The sequence below is a fragment of the Salvia hispanica genome, chromosome 5, assembly GCF_023119035.1.
Source record: "Salvia hispanica cultivar TCC Black 2014 chromosome 5, UniMelb_Shisp_WGS_1.0, whole genome shotgun sequence".
Classification (NCBI taxonomy): domain Eukaryota; kingdom Viridiplantae; phylum Streptophyta; class Magnoliopsida; order Lamiales; family Lamiaceae; genus Salvia; species Salvia hispanica.
In genome coordinates, this window is record NC_062969.1 from 9,374,795 (window position 1) to 9,380,932 (window position 6,138).

Sequence of the window (6,138 nt, forward strand, 5' to 3'; positions counted from 1 at the left end):
CTTTTTCCGTCCAGCCATAAGCAAGAAAGAGAGTTGAGTACTTTAACTAGAACAATGCAGACTTGCAGAATAAATAAAAATTAATTGTGTGAATTTACATAATAACATCATTTTTGTACTATGCAAGAAAAATGCAGTAGTATAACATTTACAATATGTGTAGTTTATAATATTATTGGTTTGTTTTCAATCAAATTAAAACTTACATGGTTCTTGATAAAAATACATTAACTATGAAAAATAGTAACTTCATTATTTAAGTAGGTTGATTGGCTAGTCTAAGCATTTTTTTCTGCTACCAGATAATTGCTTTATATATTTTCTTAATTTAATTTGACTTTTTAAGCATTGCAAATTATAAAACAAAATCAATGCTAAGATTAAATTGTAACACAAACCTAAAATTGAGTAAAGAGTTATACTAAATAAAATTAATTCAGATCTAAAACATGTTGAAAGATATTAAATTGAAATAAAAATTAATGAGCACCAACTTTTGCTTAATGAAGGTAGGCATATACTAAAAGAGTGGCGTATGCCTGCCAACTTTCTTTGCCTTGCTTGTTTCTAAGCACTAAAATCGCCTAATTTGGTAGTCATTTTTCTTTTGGAAGTTTGTTGATAGGTGGATTGCAAAAGAGCATCTCATTAGTGTGGATTAGCATATTTTTGGTAGCAAAAACCCTCATCGAATATTGCTTTCATTTAAAAAAAAAATACACTTAAAAAGGCATATTTAGCTTATGACTCTCTCCCCAAAGTATTAGTGATTATATTTAAGAGGCCTATTTAATTTATCCACATCAAGAATTGGAAAATAATACTCAAGTGATTAACATAAATTATATTCAAACCTACATTTAACCCCACCAAACCATACATAATTTATTCCACTTCAATAAGATTTATGAGGAAGACTATTAGGTAGTCATTTAGTCACAAATTTGATTCATCGTTTCTTGGTATTCATGGTCCATACACTTTTATTATTGGGGTCCAATTTGGGAAGAAGTGATGAGGGCATGTAAGCAATGAACTAAAAGCCGAGGGGCTAAAAAGCAAAAAGAAAACAATATTTAAAGCCTGTGAATTAGACAAAGCCCAGAAAGCAGCAAGTGATATGCAGAGAGACGTCAGAGAGAATTACTGTAGTCTGAGGGAAAGCATAGGGATTCGGAAAAGGAAAGAATCTAAGGTTGCAAAAAGGAGAGAAATCATTGGCTGGAGCATGGAGGCTGACTCAATGCATATGCATCTGATTATAATTTTATTAAGCCTCGTTGATAGTGTGTCCACTTATTAATTGAGATAATAATCGATATCAAAATTAGTACTACTACTATTGTTTAGTAGATAAAATTATTAAAAAATAACCATTTTTGTGAGGAATTTGGAGGTTTAAATTTGGTGGATTAAACATAAACATATTTATTTTATTATTGTATAAACAATAAAGAATTAAAAAATTAATCATAAATTGTGAATCAATATTGTTAATCGATTAATTATATATAACAGTCTTATAAGATTTTGATTATGCATCTCCTTATTATTCTTTATTAGTATAATTGGGTATTTATATACTGGTTCGACTTCCTACAAATGAGACTTCAGTTGTAACTTATGTGTGAGGCAATCGATGCGAGAGAAATGAGACATTAATAGTATTCTAATGTATATATTGGTATGATTATTCTCTTTTGTACGTCAATCAATAAATTTTTTATCGAATTACTCATACTTTATTATGCCATCTTTAGTATCCAATATGTAACGTCCGGATACCTTCATCTTATAAGAGCTCGAAGATTAAACAACACGTATAATCTCGTGTTATTCTAAAATAGGTGACTCTCTTGAGAAGCCTCTCTAAAAGTGAGTGAGCGACGACAAACAAAGCACGCTAGTCTCACATAATAATGACAAAACACGTTTGAAAAAAATCCATCCTGGCATACGTGTAACAAATTAGGACATTCATAATTTCTAACAAATTATTTTTCTAGTTTTTCATTTCCTTTTAAAATTGGGTGAGATTTCATTTTTTAGCTTGATTTGATAAGATGATACTCCATTCAATAGGTCCATATACAAGCAAACATATAATTAATGGTGATTAGATTTTGATATAATTATAATATCATCATTGTTTGACTCTGACTAATTATATCGAATTCAAAAATAAAAATTAAAATAAGAAAATTATCTTAAACAAATTTACATAAACATGACCTAGCGTACATAATAGTATATAGGAAATGCAGCTATATGCAGGTTTTCACGAAAAATAAAATAAAATTGATAAGATCCACCACTCAAATATGGAGTATTTAACTAAAGTCGTAAGAGAGCAGTATTGAATTAGATTAATAATGAAAAATTATTAATTCCGTCGAAAATGAAATTATTATTTTAGTGAGATTGTTGAAATAAGGCACCACATAAATTTATTTAATAGTTGTAGTAGGTCAGTCGTATGAAAGTCATATTATACATAAAATCCCATGACATTCGCCATTTACTAAACTATTGTCAGCTAATCTAATTAATCTAAAAATAAACAAGATTATCGTAATTTTTTTATGTAGTGATTACCCTAATGATATCTTAATTATTAGAGTGTCGGTTATCGATCTGCTTAATTTGAGCACGCATAAAATTTAGTAGCTTCTAGGCCCTAATCATGATTAAATGATTTTTACAATATTATTTGGCGAGGGCTTATGTCACGGTAGTTGGATTCTTACTAACCAAATTCATTTTAAATATTCATATGTTTTGGTTGGATGATGGCAAGCACAAATACACGACAGCAAGATAGATTTAAAATCACACTCCACCAGAATTTTGTTACACCAGAATTCAAATATGCGATACCAACAATTATTTAATTTTGTTGAAAAAGATGCTTGTTAATGTATAATGCACTGTATAGAAAAAGATCTAGCTTAAGTGATAAAAGTTGGAATACCATATGATTCTCCTTTAACGAGAGGTCTTAATTAGATCCAATTCCAGCCTTAACGAAAGGTCTTATATCCAATTCCGGTCTATATTTACTATAATATCACTAAAAAAAACTTATATTTTAAGATAAAAAAATTGAGACACATTACTAGCATTTGAAAGTTTTTAAAAATAATCATATTTGAGTATTTAAAGAAAGCGTTTCTAAGTTAAAGACAAACTATCTCAATATTTTAATTTTTTAGAATGTTTTATTTGTGTTCCTTAATTTTAGTTGGAATAGCATATGAACTTTGTAAAGTGTTGGTGATATAGTTAGTTACACAAATTAACATCTTTAATAACATTAAAATATATCCTTAATACGTAGTTTTTTTTTTTTTTTTAGTGTGTGAATTTAAGAACATACCTAAAATTTGATAATATCTTCTAAGAAATATAAATACTATTTATATGTTGATTTATTTTGTGAGGTGTATAATGATTTCGGACTAAATTCAATATTTTGCATACTGCTTTAATTATCTCTAAATAATCCATCCAAGTTTGATATAGATGCGAACTTATATCGTTAATCTGACTTGAATTGCAAGTTAGGCCCATCCTAAAAGAATAATATTATCAATCGTATATTTTGATGCAACTAAACATTTCATAAATTTTGAACTTCTCTAAAAGAATGATTGTTTCAAATACTTGTTCAATTTTATGGTACGATCTAATCATTTGAATGACTTACGCCAATACATAAAAAATGTCAACAAAGTAATTTAGAATAATTAGTAGAATAGTACAGTTGTTATATGTAACACTAAAGGCCATTTCTTTAATTATAAACATATGATCATGTTATAATTTGGGTCCAGATTTTAGTTGATATCAATAGTGAAGGGCGGACAACTAAACATTAGAGATTTTAAAGTCCATGATCTAATCTTCGAAATTCCTTTTGGATGTCTCACCATGAAATCGTACGTCAATGGGGAATTTCGAAGGCGGAGCTAGTGCATGAATTCGAGCATGCGATCACATTTCTTCTTACAATCGGCCACATCGGAAACCTCCAATCGGTTAATGAATGTCGGTAATTGACCAAGATGAAAGCAGTGGCGGCATCGATTGAAGGGTTAATTTTTTGGAGTTAAAACCCTACAATTTTCTTGCAAATTAAAAAATCAACAAAATAATTAATCACATTGAAGTGTTTATTAATAATGTCATAAATTTTCAGGAGATGCGCGAATTGAAGACCTAGCTACGCTTCTAAAGTGCTTCGCCAACATACACTTTCGTGGTTGAGCATTATAAAGAGGTACAAATCGTTTTAACTATCAAACTTAACGATACCGTCACTTTTACGACAAATATATCTATTGCTACAATGTAAGATTTAAACTATCAAATGGAGTATAATATTTCGGACTAAAATGGTAAAATTGCCAGGAAAAATTGACTATGTTTTATATGTGATCACCTTAATTCTCGAGAACTTCACATTCATCCGTCGAAGGAACTAACGACTCACGAGCGGCGACACCTCCAAGCAATTAGAAATACTTCTGTTTTTAATCAAATTATTGTACTCCAGTATATATCTGCCTATATTTATATTTACGCTAATTTTAAAATAAATTTTAATATTTTTAAATCAAAGATTAATCATTTGACGAAAATAATACTGTTTATAATATTTAATATTTTTACATTGGATATTATTACTAATATTTAGTGTCTTGTAATTGTCACATGGAGTACTGGAGAAGTATATAGTACTCTCACCGTTTCACAGTAATAGAGACATTTCATTTTATGCACTCGTTTTGAAAAAATAATTATAAATAGTTAAAGTGGAGAAAAAGTAAAGTAAAGGAGAGAATATTGTATATAAGACTCTTCTCTACATTATTCTCTCTCTTACTTTACTTTTTTTTCACTTTAACTATTTATTTTTACTTTTTCAAAACAAGTGCAGAAAATGAAATGTCTCTATTACTGTGAAATGGAGGGAGTACTACACTAGTAGTAGTAAATATCTGATGTCGACATTTGATACTGTTCAAAAATGGATGCATTAATATGTTCATTAAATGACGCGATAATCATGAAACTTGAAAAACTTACGTGGGTTAATAATTGAATTTAACACAATCTTTTAGCAATTTCGCAAGCACTACATAAATCATGAAAATCTCAGTTTATCAACAAAACTATGTTGATACGTCCAGTAGCGGAGCCAGGAATTTTGTGATGGGGTCCAAGAAAAAAGAAAAATTTTAGCGCTCATTATTAATAAATATAGATATCTCTCAATTATTTTGTCATCGAAATTAGTCGTAGGAGGACCCTTTTATGTTTTGCCTTTTTTCATCATTTAGAATTTTAGAAAATCTTAAAAATAAAGGAATGTTTTCATATATTTAGTACACAAGAAATAAACGCATAACAAGAAAATTTAATAAATCGGTAATAATTGATATAAGAACTTTGTGATGACCTTAAAAGAAATTTACCTACTAATAAAATTAAGTTTTTCATAAGTAAAGCAATTGTTTAAGTGTACACATTAAATTCTTTTGATAAAACTATTAATTATATTATAATACTAATAAAAGAAAGTAGTTTAAAAATGTATATTACAATATTTACAAGTCATTGAACAAATAATATCATTTCAAACTATATCCTTTAAAAGTTATGAATTAAACACATCTCAGAAAAATGGATTGACAATAAAAGTTATTGAATAAATATAGCACATCTCTAAAATATAATTTGACAAAAAAATAAGAATATAGCATTAGATAAAAAAATCATTCATAGTGATTAGCTAAATATTGCAATTTATTCGACAAGAAATAGCTTACTAACATAACACATTGGGCAAATATTTAAAAAAGAAGTCATGGATGAGAATCAATCTCAGCACCTCCCCCCTCAACTATGATCCAGAGCCGGCGGACTTTGCCATCTGCTCTACCAAGTCATATGGTTTATTCTTCTGAATATATATAATATACGTAAGAGTCGAATGGCTGGGGGGCGCAAGAGCCCCCATGCCCCAGCGTGGCTCCGCCCCTGGATACGTCTATGACAAATAATTGGGCAATTATTATGGTATAATGTACAATTAACATCCATGACCAACGTAATTTATTGTATAATTATATGATG